The following is an 18,053-nucleotide window of genomic DNA, read 5'->3' as shown; positions in this document are numbered from 1 at the left end:
TTATCTGCGAAAATTCAAGATCCAGAGACTCTTACTTAGCAAGCAGATGGGAAGACACGAAAATGGAGTGTTCATGGCCACGAATTCCGGGTCACACTCCCATGTGTCAGTGGTTCTAACGCTGTCAACAATCTTGCTTTGCATGTAGCCAGACAAAAATGATTTGATTCAATGTTTTCCCTTCCTTTGATCAACTTACGAAAAGGTCAAAATAAAGTCATACGTTAAAATCTAAAAGTGTGTCACGACTGTAAAATCTGAGCAATTTACAACTTGGTGATAAGGCAAAACACCTTACTGCTAAACAATTTCGGTAAGGGGGTGACGAAATTAACGCAAGATAAGCAAATTTCCGAATTAAGAATTAGAATTGAAATGTCCAATTTCTAAAGCTTCTCTATACAGTGCATGAAAGAGCAGAGGGTGGTTGGCCAAAATGGGAATTCCTAGAGGAAGGCCGCACAGATTGCCACCACACTGGTCCCTGGGGCCGGGTCGTCGCAGCATCCCGCGCGCCGCCCGCCCTCCGCCGCCCCGCCGCCCCGCCGCCCGGCCGGGCCCGCTGCAGGCCGGGGGAGCGGCGGCGGGCGCGCGGGGATTTTCCTCCGCGCTCATTCATTCCCTGATTCACTGGTTCCGGGAGGCTCTCCCCGGCGCGGGGGAGGAGGGCCGCGGGGCGGCGGGCTGGGTGCGGCTGGGACCGGGGAGCGGGCGGACGGGGGGCGGCGGCCGCGCCGGAAGTGAGCGGGCGGCGGGCGGGGGAGCGAGCGGCCGGCGCGAGTCGGGCGGCCGGGTGGCCGCGGCCCTCAGCCCCGCCTTCTGCGTCTCGGCCGGACGCGGCCGCGCTCGGAGCCGCCGCCGCTGGGCGCTGCGGGCGCCCCGCCCGCTGGCCGTTCGGGCCGTCAGTCAGTGAGTCAGTCAGTCAGTCAGTCAGCGAGGCGGGCGGGCAGTCACGGAGCGCGCGGCGCGGGCTGCGGGCGCTCGGCGTCTCCCGGGGCGGAGCGCCGCGCCCGGGGCGGAGGCGGCGGCTGCCCAGCGCGGGCCGTGCGCCGGCCGCGGCCGCCGGAGGACGAGGCGCCGCCGCGGTGAGTGCTCAGCTTCCCCGCGGGGCCGCCGGAGGGGGCGGCGGGCGCGGGCGGTGAGGCGCCGCCGCGCTCCCGCCTCCATTTTCCCGGCGGCGGCCCCGCCATCCCGCGCGTGCGGCGGCGGGCGGCCGGGCGGGGCCGGGGCCGGCGGGAGACAATGCGGCGGGGCGGCTGGCAGGGCGCGGCTGCGCCCCGGGCGGCGCGGGAGCGGGACGGGCGGCGGACGAGCGCGTGCAGGGCTCCGGGAGGCGGCGGCGCTGTGGGGCTCGGGCGCGGCGACTGCGGCGGCCTCGGAGCCCCGCGCTTGTCCGTGTCGGCGCGTTCCCGCCGGAAACCCGAGCGGCCGTTCCCGGGGCGGGCGCGGCGGGAGCCGGTTTCGGGGCGGTCGGGAGATGCGGGCTTCCCGTCCCGACGGGGTCTGGGGGCGCCCGCGTGGTGGGAGCTGGAGCGCGCCCGCCCTCAGTGCTCCCGAGCGCGCCGACGTGGCTCGGTGTGGAACGGGAGCCTTCTGGAAGGTGCACGCGTGACGGCGGCCGCCTGTCTCCTGTTCTGCGGGGAGAGCGGGGGCGGAGAGGTCGGGGTCTCCTCGCCGGGCCACCGGGTGGCGAGGTCGCTGCTGTCGGCAGCCTGCCTCCTGAAGAGGCCGGAGGGGCGGAGGGGGGCGGCGGCGGGAAGGGCGCCTTCCGCAGGTGTTCCCGGGCTACCTGCCGGCGGCGCGGCGCGGGGAGCCCCGGTCCGGAGCCCTGGGGGCGGCTCGCTGGGTGACGTGGGACCAGCTGTTGAACTCAGCACTGGGCTCTGTCGGTAAGGTGGGGGGACCACCACCTGCTTACCTCGCGGATGGCTGTCACACAGATTGCGGGAGATGATGGCTGCAGGCCCCCTGCGGGGCGCTGGGGTGTTGGACCAGCGTTCATTCCTCGGCTCCCGCGCCTGCTGCTCCGGGGATTTTCCTGGGCTGGGGGGGCTGGGGGGGCTGGGGGGGGCGGGGGTAGAAGAAGTGGAGGTAGGTGATCGTAATGTAATGCATTACATAAGAAAATGTTGGAGTAGAGGTGGAAATAGGGGAGCCGGGAGGGGAGAGGTGAATTCTAGATTGGGAGCGCTGGGGGGAAATTCATGGAAGCTGCGGCATGTGAGGATGGGTGGGATGTCACCGGGTGGAGATGGGGACGGGGAGGGGGAGGACATTCCAAGTCGAGGTGGTGCTCTCCTCTGAGAGCTGAGTTGAGGAGGAAGACCAGTGGGGGAAGGGCAAAGTAGAGACGCTCCAGAGCTTTTTAGCTCTTGAGCCTGACCTTCAAAGATTGTCTCTCTTATTTTGCTTTTTGTGTCCATGAGTTTCCCAGAAACCAGATCTAGTCTATTCAAGTTAGTACGAAAATGTCTACAAAGCTTAACACATGAGTTTTAGATTAGACATTTTGTGTTATTTGGACTGCTGCTCTCTTCTGTTTGAATTTAATAAGGAACTATTTGTAGATTTTCCTTCTGATGAATATTAGCTCTGTTTGGTAGAAAAAGCAGCTGATTCTTCAGCTTCAGAGGTCTCCCTAAGATTATATAGTAAGTGAGTGGCTGAAAGGAGTGAGGTAGTGTGCACATACTGGGTGTGTCTCAAACTCTTGATCAATAGTATTTGTTTTCACAAGTATTTTAGCACTTTATTTTCAGAAGGGGTGTTTTTAACCATTGTGTGAAGATAATAAAAATGGCGCTTTTTTTTTGCCATTTAAAATGCTATCTTTTGGTTCCGACTCCATGCATAGTTATTTATTAGATTAGCGTGGTGGACGACTGTCACACTATTCATAGATTTTGGACATACGTTATAGAATCTCATGGCTTTGCCTTGGTTTTGAAGTAGTTGAATGTCAACATTAGTGTTGTTAAACCAAACTCTTATTTAAGGACGATTAATATTAGCCAAACAAGAGATGTGACCTCAGGCAAATCACTTATCTTGGCCTCTCAATTCCTTTACCTGTAAAATGAGAAATTTGCATTAGATCACTGGTTTTCAGTCTGTTTTACCGAGCTCTAGAATTTTGAGGAGGACCTTCAGAGGTTCTGCAGATGTTTGACCTAAGTCTCATTAAAAATGTATTTTAAACCTGTAATAATGAAAAGTGACTGCTATGTGACATGCACAGTTTCAAATGCTTTACATGTATTTATTTAATCCTTGCCATAATCCTATAAAGTAGGTTCTGTTAATGTCTGAGAAAACAGGCACGGACTACAGAGCTATAAAGGGGCAGAGCTGGGTTTGAAACCAGGCAGCATAATTCTTAGCCTTGTGTTCTTAAGCACATTCCTGTACTGCCGCCATAATAAAATAAGTAACACACGCAGGTTTTTGTATTGTGGTAAAATGTACGACATGAAATTTACCCTTTTACCCATTTTTAAGCGTACAGTTCAGTAGTATTAAGTACATTGGCATAGTTGTACAACCATCATTATTATCCATCTCCAGAACTTTTTCATCATTCCAAACTGAAACTCTGTGCGTTGAACAATAGCTCCCCGCCCCCTCTTCCTCTAGCCCCCAGTAGCCACTTTTCTACTTTGTCTCTAAGATTTCCACTACTCTAGGTACTTGATATAAGTGGAATCATGCTGTAATTGTTTTTTTTACATCGGGCTTATTCACTTAGCATAATGTCTTCAAGTTTGATCCATGTTGTAGCATGAGCCAGAATTTCATTCCCTTTTAAGGCTGAATGATATTCCGTTGAATGGATGGCCCACATTTTGTTTTTTCCTATGTAGATGGACATTTAGTTGTTTCCACCTTTTGGCTATTGTGGATAATGCTGCTCTCACCATTGGCATACACATGTCTGTTCGAGTCCCTGCTCTCAGTAGTTCTTTTGGGTGTATACTCAGAAGTGGAATTGCTGGATTATATGGTAATTCTATGTTTGATTTTTTTTTTTTAAAGATTGGCACCTGGGCTAACAACTGTTGCCAATCTTTTTTTTTGTTTTCCTCTGCTTTATCTTCCCAAACCCCACCTGTACACAGCTGTATATCTTAGTTGCAGGTCCTTCTAGTTGTGAGATGTGGGACACCGCCTCAACGTGGCCTGGCGAATGGTGCCATGTCCGCGCCCGGGGTCGGAACCCTGGGCCGCCACAGCCGAGCGCCTGAACTTAACTACTCGGCCACAAAGCCGGCCCCTATGTTTGATTTTTGAGGAAGTGCCATACTGTTTTCCATAGTGGCTATACCGGTTTACGTTTTCACCAGCAATGCATAAGGGTTCCAATTTCACCAACGTTTAGTATTTTGTTTTTTGATAGTAGTCATCCTAATAGTGAAATGATATCTCATTGTGGTTTTCATTTGCATTTTTTTAATGATTAGTGATGTTGAGCGTCTCTTCATGTACTTATTGACTGTGTATCTTGTAGAAATGTCTATCCGAGTTCTTTGCCCATTTTTAAAATTGGTTTGTTTTGTGGTTGTTGAGTTGTAGGAATTCTTAACATATTCTGGATATTAATCTCATATCAGATCCATGATTTACAAATGTTTTCTCCCATTCTGTGGGTTGGCTTTTCACTCTGTTGGTAGTGTCCATTGATGTACAAAAATTTTTTATTTTAATGAAGTCCTCTTTATCTATTTTTTCTTTTGTTGCCTATGCTTTTGGTGTCATGTCCAAGAAATCATTGCCAAATCCAATGTCTTGATGCTCTTCTCCTATGTTTTCTCCTAAGAGTTTTATAGTTTTAGTTCTTTGATTCATTTTGAGTTAATATTTGTATATGGTGTTAGGTAAGGGTCCAAATTTGTCCTTTTGCTTATGGATATCCTGTTTTCCCAGCACTGTTTGTTGAAAGGACTATCCTTTCCCCTTGGCACCCTCTTATACATACATATAAAATTTTAACACATTGAAAACCATAGTGCTACATGATTATAAAAGTAATTGGCAGGGGACAACTATTCCTTCGTATAAAGTTTCTCTTACTAGCTCTGTGCTTATTTGTGAATTTTAAACAGATTATTGACAAGAAAAGTTGTAGTTTGCAGTAGATTTTTAAAAAATTCAGTCTTGTGCCTATCTGTTCCTGTAGAGTTGTCTAAACAATACCTTACTATGGCACATGCACTGTGTTCAGTTAAAGGACAGGTGGGACCCAAGCCCCTTTCTTTGTGGATGTACTTGTCCTGTGTAAGTCATTTGTTTAGTAACAAATGAACATGTGACACTTAAGTCCTGATACCATGTTATAGATGTTTTTATAGCTCATTGCAAGTTTTGAGTTTTTCTTGTTTGCCTTGGAAGCAGTTGTTAGATATTGTTACTCATTTGGAAAGAAAAAATTCTTATTTTAAAATTATTTTTTCATCAGTTTAATTGAAGTATATCCTGGGACTGCGAAGTGAACCATTAAAAACTGCTATCAAAACAATAGCGGCTACCTCCTTGCAGCTACTTACCTGAGTGAAATCAAAACAAAATTTTACAGAAATAAATGGATGCTTAGCTGCTCATAAGACTGTAACTAACATCTCTAACCCTAACTTGTCTCTTTATTTGAGTTTGTGATAAATTAATGTAATGTATTTGAACATAAAATAGTATTAGCAATGCTTTTGCCAGTCTTGTATACTTGGGATACTGTATAAGATTTCATCTGGAAAAGTTTTATTATGAAATATTAGAAAACTCCCAGATTATATGACCTCTAAAGCTTCATCCCATTCTCTTAGCACTATTGTTTTAAGACACAATATTTACCACACTTTGGGGCAGATGTCTTAAATGTATCACTCATGATTTATAAATTGGCTTTTTAAAAAGTATATATTTTGCTATTAATAAAATACATATTGTTTCTCTGCTTTACGCAGAGCTGGGCATAATGGAGAAATATCAAAGAGATAGGTATTCTCCCCTCCAAAATAGAGAAGATGCCAGTTTAAGTGGTGGATACAAAGAATCAGTAGAAAATTGAGGGAGCAGTGTCCGAAAAGAAGCAGAAGGGACTGGGATCTGAAAGCGAGTGAAGAGGTTAGGTTTGGAAAAGAAGAAACAAGTCATCCCTTTAAATGAGAAGAAAGGCAAGATTGGTAGGCTCATAATTGATGGCTTGTCATTATGTAACACTTAAAAATTAATCCCCCGGTGAAGAATGGTGAAATCTGGAAAAAATTAGAATTGGAGACATATTAAATAAGCCCAGATATTGTATAATTGTAATAAATCAGTTTTGTAACCATACTTGAAAATTGGATGCTTTTTTGGAAATTACTTTTAGAGGGATCTTACTAAATTTGATATATGAAGAAAAGTGTTACCTAAGTCTGTACAGCAAAGCAACTAATAACGTGACTTGAAAAATACAATATATTCTTTATGTATCCCAGGTTGTACATTCCTCTATCCATGGCTCCCAAGCATGGTTTACTTTCCCTTATTTTTCTAGTCAGAATCCCATTCGTCCTTTGAGACCCAGCTTCACTGCCACGCACCTTTGTGAAACTATTTGACACCAAGGCAGAGTGAATTGCTTTCTTCTTGATTCCTCTAGACCTTACTTGATTTGCCTTATGTTGTAGATAATTGTGTACTGTCTTAAGTCCCCCTGAGTTCTGGAGTATTGGAACTAAGGTTTTACTTACCTGAAATGCCTGTCAGTCCCTTAAATATAATAGAAATTCAATAAAAAGATTTTAATAAAAGTCATTTGAAGAATTCTTTACAGTTGGTGTTAATCTCCTGAAAGGATCCACAAAAATCTAGCATTATTTATTTTATTTATAAAGAATAATTCTTTGTTGCCTTATTTGGTTTATTTGATATTGTAACAGATGACTTTAGAGACTGAACAGAATCAGTGATCCCTCTTATCTGTCAGTAGAGTGCTTTATCAATGTTAATAATGGCTCAAAAACCTTTTTGTTTATCCTAAGTTTTAAAAATAAAAATATATTTTTGAAAGCAAAAGTAATGAATATGCTGCATTATATTTGAAATATCTTGGTTTTACTTCTTGGTAATACAGAATTCCAAAGTCTGGATCTTAAATCTGTTTGTTTTGGTACCTGGTCTTATTGCTTGTCTTGGCTAAAAGGCAGCGCCTGTAGGCACATAGACCCAACAAGAGCAGCACGGCTTTCACTGTGTTTCCTAAATGGCGATGCTCACTGTTTAATTTCTATCCCTCAGTTATGCAGATTTGGCTAGCAAAGTTTGCTCTTCCTAATCAAATGAATGTGAGGATTTGCGTTTGTTTATTTTTAATAAATGTGTTCAAAATCTTCAGAAATTCTATGTTTGGAAGGCATTTAAAGAGTTAGAAAATGGTTTCTCTGGTTTTAGAGTGTGCAGGTATGAGTATTTCAAGATGGCACACATTGTTTTCTTTTGGAATGCAGTTATTTTCTCACTAAGGTTTAAAATGCTTCATTTACCTTTAAGGTACAGATAGAGGAACCATGTTTTTGCTTTTAAAAGCAATGACTAGGTAGCATAATGCTAATAGTCACTTATCACAGAAAGTCAGCAAATTTAGATTCTTTTTTTTGTAAAAGATAAGTGCTTAACTCATCTTTAAATCTGACAGCTCTTTTTAAATACTTTGCCATGAGACAACCAGTAAGCCTGTTTGGTACAAAATACTTATGGTCACTCCTCAGCCACATCAGTAACGTCCTGTAACACTGGCGCTCTTCTCGCTTCAACTTCTCTTTGCTGCAGTAGTTGCTTTTGAAATTAAACCTTATTTCTCCTGCCCCTAACTTTCTTTTGTTGAGGTCAAAGCAGCTGCTTCATGAAGGATTATATAATACATTTTTTCCATAAAATATTGTTTCTATTAAGGAAGTTATTTACTGTTGAGTGTATCTTCTCTGGAACGCTGATCACTTGTAGCAGCTTACGAAAAGGTAGGTTCTTTCTTTCATTATTGAAAAAGAATCTGGCAGATGCTATCACTCTCCCCTTAGAATATTTGGATTACTTCATGTGATGTGTGACTGTCTGACAGGTGGCCATAATGAAGATGCCACTGCCATTTTGTATATTGAGGATACATATATATTATATTATATGACATTATATTATGCCTAAAAGACATGTGTATTAAGATAAAGATTAAATATAGGTAGAACCCCTAATATCTTATTGTACCCCAGTGGATCATCACTCATAGCTCCCGAGGTACAGTCGCCTCTGTTTTGGAAACCGCTCTACAATATTACTGAATTACTGTTGTGGATAATGAGCATTTCATATAAGTTCCATTTCATAGTGTGTAATGTTTTCGTGTGAAGCCATCTTAAAAATAAAGCACTTGGGACAAGACATTCTGATTCTCTTATTAATTGGAAAGTAATGTTTGTGGAAGAAGAGTAGATCAGTTTCAGCAAAGTGAGATCTTAATAAAATTTATTCATCACCACAATTGAAATTATTAGCTTATTTCAGAATCTTAAATTTGGATTTTGCATTATGCTTTCAGGAATTATTCAAGGTGAATTAAAAGTACCCATTTAACGTTAATTTAGTAAATCAGTGGTGTCAATAGACCTAGAATTTCTCCATGTCCATAGTGAGTATTTCTTTTCTTGACATCCCCTAGCAAGATAGAAAACATTTTCCATGACTCTACCCTTTCCCTTTGCTGCCCTCTCTACTTCTCCTCCCCGTACTTGAAGCTAAGGTAAGTTTTGCTCTTCTATAACTTTGTATTAGTTGAATCATACATACCTACTCCTTTGTCTTGACTTCTTGCACTCAGCATGATGTTTTTAGATTCATCCATGTTACTGCATGTATCAGTAGTTTGTTTCTTTTGATTGTGGAGTAATGTTCAGTTGTACAAATATGTGGATACGCCGTAAGATTGTTTATCCAGTTTCCTGTTGATGGGCATCTGGGCTGTCTCCCGTTTGGGACTATTACGAAGAAAACTGCTATGAATATTTTTGTGCAAGTCATTTTGTGGACAGATGTTTCGTTTCTCTTGGATAAAGGAGTAGAATTGGTAGGTAATAGGTAGATGCTCTCCCTTTTAAAAACTCGTATTAAAGAACAAAATACATTCAGAAAGAGTGCACGTAAGTGTACACTTTTACAACCTGAATACTCCTGTATAACCAGTACATAGATGAAAGAAAAGAATGCTAGAAACCGCCTCACATTTGCTTCTCTATCCTTCTGTCCCCTCATGAGTAGCCACTACTTTGACTCCTAACCCTAATTCTGCTATAAAGTTTTTTGGTTTCCTCGTTTCTCTAAAAAATTTTTTCTACTTTATTGAGGTATATTTCCGTATAATAAACTGCACATGTTAAAGTATACGATTTGCTAAGTTTTCATGCACCTGGAAAGCCATCACTGCAGTCAAGATAGGAAACATTTCCATCATCTCCCAAAGTTTCCTCCTACCCCATTGCAAATCATCCTGCCCCTCACCTGTCTCCGGGCAGCCTGTCACTGTAGAGTAGTTTGCATTCTCTAAAGGTTTATACATGGGATCATACAGTGTTCTCTCTCTTGTCTGTCTTATTTTCGTGCAGAATGATGATTTAAGTTGTTCCGTATTGTGGGATTTTTATTCCTTTTTATTGCTGAGTGGTATTCCAGTATGTGTATATACCACATTTTGTTTATCCATTCATCTATGGATAGATAGTAAGGCTGCTTTGATTTCTGGCTTTTACAAATAAAGCCGTTGTGACGTTTGTGTACAAATCTCTTCATGGATATATGTTTTCATTTCTCTTGGATAAATACTTATGAGGACATGCTGGGTTATATAGGGTAGGTGTATTTTTAATTTTTTAAGAAACTGGCAAACTTTTCCAAAGTTATCGTTTTATATATCCAGCAGCATTATATGACAGTTCTAATTGCTTTACATCCTAACACTTGGGATTGTCAGTCTTTTTCATTCTAGCCTCTGTAGTGGATATGTAGTGGTATCTCATTCTAGTTTTAATTTGCATTTCCCTGATTACTAATAGTATTTCATGTTCTTATTAGCCATTGGGAAGTGACTATGCAAGTCTTCTGCCCGTTTTAAAAATAGATTTGTTTATCTTTTTTTATTTAGTTGTAGCAGTTCTTTATATATTCTATATACAAGTCCTTTATCAGATATATATGTGAATATTTTCTCTTAACTGTGGCTCGACTGCTTTTTAATAGTGTCTTTCAAATAGCAGTTTTTATATTGGACTTCATCAAAATGATCAATGTTTCCTTTTATGGTTAGTGTTTTCTGTGTCCTAATAAATTTTGGCCTACACTAAAGTTGCATATATCTCCATATAAATTCTCCTAGGAGCTTTATAATTTTAGCTTTTACATTTCAGTCTATGATCCATTTTGAATTAATTTTTGTTTATGGTGTGATGTAGAGGTCAAAGCTTCCCCCTGCTTCATATTTATATTTGTTCCAAATGCTTTCCATTTTTGTCAATTGTATCCTAATAAAACTAGGAAAAATCCTTTCCTTTCTTCCTTACCTGACATTCTTGTTGAAAATCATTTGACAATATAAGTGTGGGTTTATTTCTGGACTCTCCATTCTCTTACATTGACATAATTCTCTATTCTTTTGCTAGCACTGCAGTGTCTTGATTACTTAGTCTTATAGTGAGCCTTGAAGTCAGAATAAATCCCCCAAGTTCTTGTTCCAGATTGTTTTGGCTGTTCTGAGTCTCGTGCTTTTCCATGTAAATTTTAGAATCAAATATTGGGATATTGGTTGTAATTACCTTGAATACCAAGTTCAATATGAGAAGAATTGACATGTAACAGTATTACATTTTCCAATCTATTAACATGGCATATCTTTCCATTTATTTAGGTCTCTAATTTCTCTCAGCATTATTTTATATTTTTCAGTTGGTATAGACTATGTTATATAAACACTGCACACTGTCCTATTTGTATCATTCCTTACAGCCAAATTGTTATTTACACATGCTTATTTTTATGATATATTAAATGAAGATTTGGTGTGGAGATGTTCCATAAGATACCCTTATCTAATGCCTCGATGAAGCAACCATCTATTCTGATGTGACGATGCTAGAAATAGAGGAGACTAAAACAGTTATCTTTAGAAATATTAAAGCAGAAGTTTACAGCTGGGTATTATTGGTGTATTTCTTTTGGCTTGTATGGTTGTGGATATTAATATTTAAAGAGGCTTATATTTATTAACGTAGTCTGATATTTTTAGAAGCAGAAGTTAAAACAGAATCTTGTCAGTTTAATTGGGGCATAAAGTTTTACTAGAGGATTTTGAGTTTGCATTTTGTAGTTTACCTTCTTTTTTTCTCCCTCTCATTAATAATATTAGTAGGAATATACAATCCTTAGAAATATATAAAGAAGAAAATAAAACATAATCCTACACCCAGAAATAACTACAGTTAAAATTTTGGGTATGTTTTCTCTCATGTATCTGTGCGTATGTGTTTATATAGCTCACTGTATGCACAATTTAGTTCTTTTTTTATTTAAACTTATATTTCTAGTGTTTTCCCATGCATTAAATACTTTATGAATAATTTACAACATCTGCATTATAATCTGGGGGGGGATATAAAACACACTCGAATTTACGCCATTTTTCTTTTCTTGTAGGATATTTAGTTGCCCTCTCCCTCCCCATTTATTTAAAAATATTTCTCTTTTATACTTGTTCATAATCTTTGTCCATATTTTGAATTTTTTAAATAAAACTTTTAAAATTTTGAAACATTTTAAACCAAAGTATAAAACATAATGAACTCTCCATACTCATCACCAGTAGTAGTGAATTGTTTATATTTTGCTTCAAATAATTTGTTTAAGGAGAAGTAACAGATACAACAAAAATCCTCCCCCAGGTAACAGTTTGTGTTGTTCCAATGCCTGTTTTAGTGCATTTAAAACATTTGTATCCATAAAATTTTGCTTATTGGTGTCTGTGCTTTTGAATTTTATATAAATGACAAACTATATTTATCTTCTTTTAAAATTTGCATTTTTCACTCAACCATATGGTTTGACATTACTTATACTGGTTCTTGTAGATCTGATTCTTTTTATCAGGATAAGCCAGTTTTTCATTCCCATTTTGAGGGATAGTTAGATAGTTAGGATGCCACAGTGAGCATCCTTTTACGTTCCTCCTGGTGCCTGCCTCCTGAGTGCTTGGACACTTAGACGTTGTATTGTGGGATAGGAGGCTGTGTAGTCTCCCAGTGCTCTCCACACTGCTGAGGAGTGTGTGTCCTTACCAGCAGTTTCCCGTTGCTCCACACCCTCCCCAACCCCTGGTTTTATCAGACTTACTAGTTTTTCCAATTTAATGGGTATAAAATGGATATTATTTTATTTTTAATACGTTTCTAGAGATATAGTTATTAGAATAAGGAATGTGAGGTTCTGTAGCATATTCAGTGAAACTTTTATCCATGGAAATTGTATTCTTTCAAATGTCCATTAACAAATTTCCAGTCACGTATTAAAGCTTTTAAAGAGTTTTGAATAAAATAATTGTTTTTTATGTTGATTCACAGTGGGATATAAGTGTTTCCTCTAAAGAAATATTCTGTCCTGGCTGTAAGACTGTTTGATGTAGGAGAATTTCCCAAACTGCATTGTCTTTTGTTTGTTTGTTTTTTGACTTTTCTTTTTTTTATTGTGGTAACAGTGGGTTATAACATATAAATTTCAGGTGTATATCGTTATATATTTCGATTTCTGGATATTCATTAACTCTTATGTTGTGACATCTATGTGGATAATTTAGATGATTGTTTAACTAATAGAATCCATGACTGATTTTACTTCCTGTGACCTTCTTGGGGGAACTATTTAATTTTTTGTAATCGTGTATAGTCAAGTAAAAATATAATATCCAGTTATATATATTTTTTCATTTCAACAGCTATTTGACGAGTGTAGAAATGATTTACTCTGGAATGCTGAATATCATTCTTAGAAAATTTGTCTTCCTTAACCTCCTCCTGTGTGTGTGTGTGTAATGAAAAACATTTCAGATTTAAAGTATTGTAACATGGGCACATTAATTTTAAAAGGAAAGACTATAAAAGGTATAAAAGCTCTATTCTGTTGTTAGAAATTTTAATAAAACTACCTGAGAGCAGTGACCTTGTCTACCCTTTCAAAAGCTGTTCCCTCTGCTTATCGGTACAGTGCAACTTTTTTTTTTAGTGCAAATAAGCGTAGAGTTAATTCTGCTTGAACCTAGAATTCTGTCAGTATTTATTCTTAATAGTAATATTTAAGCTTTGGTCCTTCTGATCTTGTGAGAGAGATGCATGCAGGTAACAGCAATACTAAACTCCGGATCTTTCTTTCTTTCTGTCTGTCTTTTTCTTCCTTCCTCCCTCCCTCTCTCCCTCTGTGTCTCTCTCTGTCTCTCTCTCTCCCTCTCTCTCTCCCCCCCTCTCCCCTCCCCCTCTCCCCCTCAGATTGGCCCTGAGCGAATATCTGTTGTCAATCTTCCTCTTCTTGCTTGAGGAAGATTGTGCTGAGTTAACGTCTGTGCCAGTCTTCCTTCACTTTCTCTGTGGGACACCACCATAGCATGGCTTGATGAGCAGTGTGTAGGGTTCACACCTGGGATCCAAACCCATGAACCCCAGATCACCAAAGTGAAGCGCACAAACTCAACATCTATGCCATCGGCCAGCCCCTGGATCTGTTTTTAACCAAAAAGAAAAGCTAATTTTTTAACCTAAGAATTCACTTGGAGCCTCTGTACGATGTAGGTGTATTTAGCCTCTAGGTGTCAGTTCCCTCACCATGATTTCCAACTTGACTTCCTTGTGGTCCCATCTCTCTCTGCTCCTGTCCATTGAGGGCACCAAGCTCTTTTCTTTACGATCCAAAGGTCTGGTAAATTTATTGACTTTGTTGACAATTTGGGAGTTTACTAGGGAGAAGTCACGTGATGCAGAGCCTTATAGTCTGCACATCAGCCATGGCTGCTTTCCTCAGCCACTGCTTCAGACCTGCTATCGTTTTTGTCCTAGAGCTTTCTCAGAACTTCAGTCTAGGCCCCCATCTCAATATATTTTTCACAAAGAGTAGCACTGTGTTGCATTATCTATTGCTGTGTAATGGATCACCCTAGAACTTACTGGTTGAAGACAGCAGCAGTCATTTCATTATGGTCTTGAGTGGTTCTGGGGTTGGCCAGGCTTAGATGTTTCTCACTTGGGAGTGTCCCATGCAGCTGCAGTCAGAGGCACCTGGAGCTGGAGCATCTCGAGGATTCCTCACTTACCTGTCTGGTGGTTGATGGTGGTTGTGGGCTGGAACCTCACTGGGGCTGTGGGCTGGTTTCTGTACTTGGCCTCCTTGGGTGGCTTGGGTTTCCTCACAGCATAATGTTTGAGTTCCAACAGCAGCTTTCCAAGAGAAGCAGGTGGAGGCCGTTAGCACCTTTCATTGACCTAGCCTGAAGTCACTCAGCATCACTTCCACCTTAGTTACAGGTCCACCCAAATTCCAAGGAAGGGAATAGACTCTCCCTCTCAACAGGAAAAGTGTTAAGGCAGAAGCTCTTGCTTCTTGTAAGGAGAACATGTGAGACTGGGGATATTGTTGCAGTCATCTTGAACATACCATCCATCTTACCGTATCAGGTAGTTTTATTGATCCCCAGCTAAAATTCTGGTGAACAAAATTTTATCTTTCTTCTTTTATCTGAAAAAGTTTCATTACAGATGGTGAGGAAGTCACTGATAACTCAAATGCCACCATCTTTAAGAAGGAAGGTTAAAAAGTAGTGTTTAATCCTGCTCTCACTTTCTTTGGAGCTTTTAAAATACACAAATATGCAGACTCCATCTGATTCTCCCACTAATCAAAATGTACTGGATGGACCTCAGGCATATATTTAAAAAGATTCATGGCAAGTGTTGAAGAGGTTTCAAGCCTTCTCCCTATACTTCACATGCATTAACCACTGCCCGCCCCGCGGCATTGAGTCACTAATGTTTTGAAACTTCCCTCCACTCTTTGTATTCAAAATATATAATATCAGTAGTAAACAATGATAGTCTATACAGGAGTGGTAAATAGTGCTATATTACAGTAAAGAAAAAACATTTAAAACAACATTGCTGAAGTTATCAGGGTAGTTTCACGGTGAAAGTGGAACTAAAATTGGATCTTGAGTATGTTTTGTATTGCTGAGAAACTCTTCTACTCAACTGGTTGTGAACATTATCTGTAATCATTTAAATAGATATCTTGGAGATGTTCAAGATGATCATTTTGCTCTAAAATGTAGAGGTTAAATACAAAGGATCTTTTTTCATATAGATGTTTCTATTTTGCTTATCTGTTTCAGACATAGTTTAACAAAGCCAAAGGCGTTTCTCGTTGTGACAGTCTCTGAAAGAATACTGTAGAAGTATAGCATTTATTTATATGCCGAAACTATTAAATCTGATTTTAAATAACTCTGCTAATGGTGTTTAAACCATTTTTAATGTTTTCATCAACCACTCACTCAAATAGAGAAGCAGAGAAAATATTCATTGATAGGAGCTGGGCCACAATGAAAATAGGAAGCCCTCAATAGATGTTACCTGTGCGCCAGACACTGGGCTGAGTCGTTTACGTAGTTGTTTCCTTTCCACTTCACCATAATGGTGTGAGGTGAATTTACAAATGAGGAAGCAGGTTTAGAGGATTTAAAAGGGCTAGTACAAGTTCATGGAGCTATTCAGTGTTTGAGTCAGGTAGTCTAATAAGTGGAGAGGCCCAGCCCTTAACCAAGTGAAGAAGTTCATTCTCTTCAGCTGGGAATGCGTATGAAAACAGTGATGGAAGAAAGGACACCACTTCAGCGGTATCTGCCAGTTTAGCCATCTGTGGAATGATGAACTGCAACCAGAATGTCGCCTTTTTTGTATATTGTGTATATGAGGCCAGTTATGTGGACCTTTTAGGTATTATCAAAAACAGGGCACCAAACTTAACCCTGCCTGACCCTTATTAGTGCTGGCCAATGTGATGAAATGAAAATCACTGATCTTTTGAAAGCCCCCTTCTTTTTTTATCCATCATACTGTATAACCAAAACTTATAATGGTCAGGCATTGTTAGTGGTTTATTTAAAGTTATAGGAAGATTAGTGAAATTATTGGGTTTTATTTTTAATTTTCAAGTTTTTTAATTTTTAATTAAACTTTAGTTTAACTTTAATTTTCCCTTTACATTTTATTGCGAGTTAATAAAAAATAGGTTGCCCATAAAATATTTTTAATTTTTTCTCTTTCTGGGACTTGCTTTGAACTTGTTTCCTCATTATAATAAGATGGAAGTGATACCACTGCATTCCTGCTTTTTCAGACTAGAGCAGTGTGCCTACCCAGCCCCAGGGTGTGTCTGTGGAAAAGCCACTCCCTAAGCCTGTCCTCAGGACCTTATGCAGTGTGCCTGAAGGGTAGCTGGCAGCAGGTACTTTTCCTCTGGAATGAAGGTTGGAGAGACAAGACTGATAAATTGGAAAGGATTTAGAGTGAAGTCAGTAATTAAATAATAGAATTTAAGAAAAGAATGCGTTGGGAAGGGTAGAGAGACCTTTGGATTCAACTAGTCCATCTTATTTTTTTGGACAATTAAGAAAATGAGGCCTAAGGATTTAATGATATAGCCCAAAGTTCTAGCTACTTAGTGGCAAAATAAAAACTTCCTCACCTGACTCCTTTAGTTCCACGTGGCTTCTTCTAGGGAGATCTTGCAGACTTTCCTTAATTGGATCCTTTCAGTGGTATAAGATAATGGAGGTTCTGTTCTCACTAATTCAAACTTATTTCATGAAAATGAAAGATTTACTTGCTTGAGTTTTCTTATTAACCAGAATATGTGTTAAAATGTTAAGCATCTATTGTTTAAACACCCAACAAACTCATTCCAAAAATTTCAGTAACTTTATAGACCCTATCCTTTTCACCCAAAGCTATTCTTAGCCATTCAGTATTATCTATTTCCATTTGTATCTGGTTAGTATCAGGAATAATGAGCCATCTCTGGTTGGTTTTCTGACTCCTGCCAGAATAAAATAGTAAGATACGCAAAGATGGAGGAAGAACTACTATATGTGGGATTTACTAGTAAAGTCGTTTCTCCCCAACCTTGAGTTTCTATCCAGAATTCTGGTTAATTCTAAAAGTCTTTTTTAGTAACTGTGTGAATTGTGGATTTTCATATGTAGGAATTGAGAGTAGCTCTTTTGAGGGATACTGAGAGAGAGAGTTGATGGGACAGAATAAGGAGAGAGAATCTAAAGAGATGGAGATGTAAATAAAGCAGGTTGAATAGATTCTTTGCTGAAGACTAGTCTGAATTACATTTTTGTCATGTGCAGGAACCCTTACTCATACTCACTTGTTAATTTTTACAAGAGTCATGTTATAACACAGCTATTGACTCTATCACAGATAAACTTATAGAAATACTTAAAAATATTCTGTGGAATCTAAAATGAATTGTAGGATTTTCTTTGTTTTTTCTACATGTTTCTTCTATTGATAGGAAAAATAATTTTAAATGTGTTGGTTCCTTTAAATTAGTACTTATTGAGAACCAGATAAATTAGCCACTGGTTTGTTTATTATTATTATTTAAGAAATGCACCTTTAGCTTTGAGTCATCTTAAATTGGAAATATTTAGCAGAAAAAACTTGAAATTCAGGTGAAGAAATAGTATGATTCTTTGGTAGTTGATCTGGGGTGAAAAATGAGAATCACGTGGTCTCTCCAGAAGCCTGCAACCTAGTTGGGTGTGGAGGGTGATAAGGCAAGTGTGCAAACAACCGCCATGTAATACAGAGCTGATTAGCTGTAACTGCCACAGAGAGGTACAGAGTTCATGGACCTCTCACAGGAAGTATTCTCTCACTCGTGTTTGTTTTTTTTTCAGTTTTTTAAAAATTGAGATATAATATACATATATAACATTC

General features: G+C 40.0%; 1 protein-coding gene across 3 annotated transcripts in view; it reads left to right on the top strand.

Annotated features, from left to right (window-relative positions):
* Positions 1-770: 770 nt before the first annotated feature.
* RAPH1 (Ras association (RalGDS/AF-6) and pleckstrin homology domains 1) overlaps positions 771-18,053 on the top strand; it is a 118,569-nt gene continuing 101,286 nt past the window's right edge. Inside the window, exon 1 of one of the 3 annotated variants that reach the window (XM_070508423.1) lies at positions 771-1,085. The gene's annotated coding sequence lies outside the window, so the exon portion shown is untranslated. Of the gene's footprint in view, positions 1,086-1,146; positions 1,155-18,053 lie in introns of those variants that run through there. The other 2 variants (XM_070508425.1, XM_070508424.1) reach the window with 2 other exon arrangements.

Source organism: Equus asinus, chromosome 4 (genome assembly GCF_041296235.1).
Source record: "Equus asinus isolate D_3611 breed Donkey chromosome 4, EquAss-T2T_v2, whole genome shotgun sequence".
In the NCBI taxonomy this organism is placed as follows: domain Eukaryota; kingdom Metazoa; phylum Chordata; class Mammalia; order Perissodactyla; family Equidae; genus Equus; species Equus asinus.
This window is presented reverse-complemented; position numbering and strand designations above follow the sequence as displayed.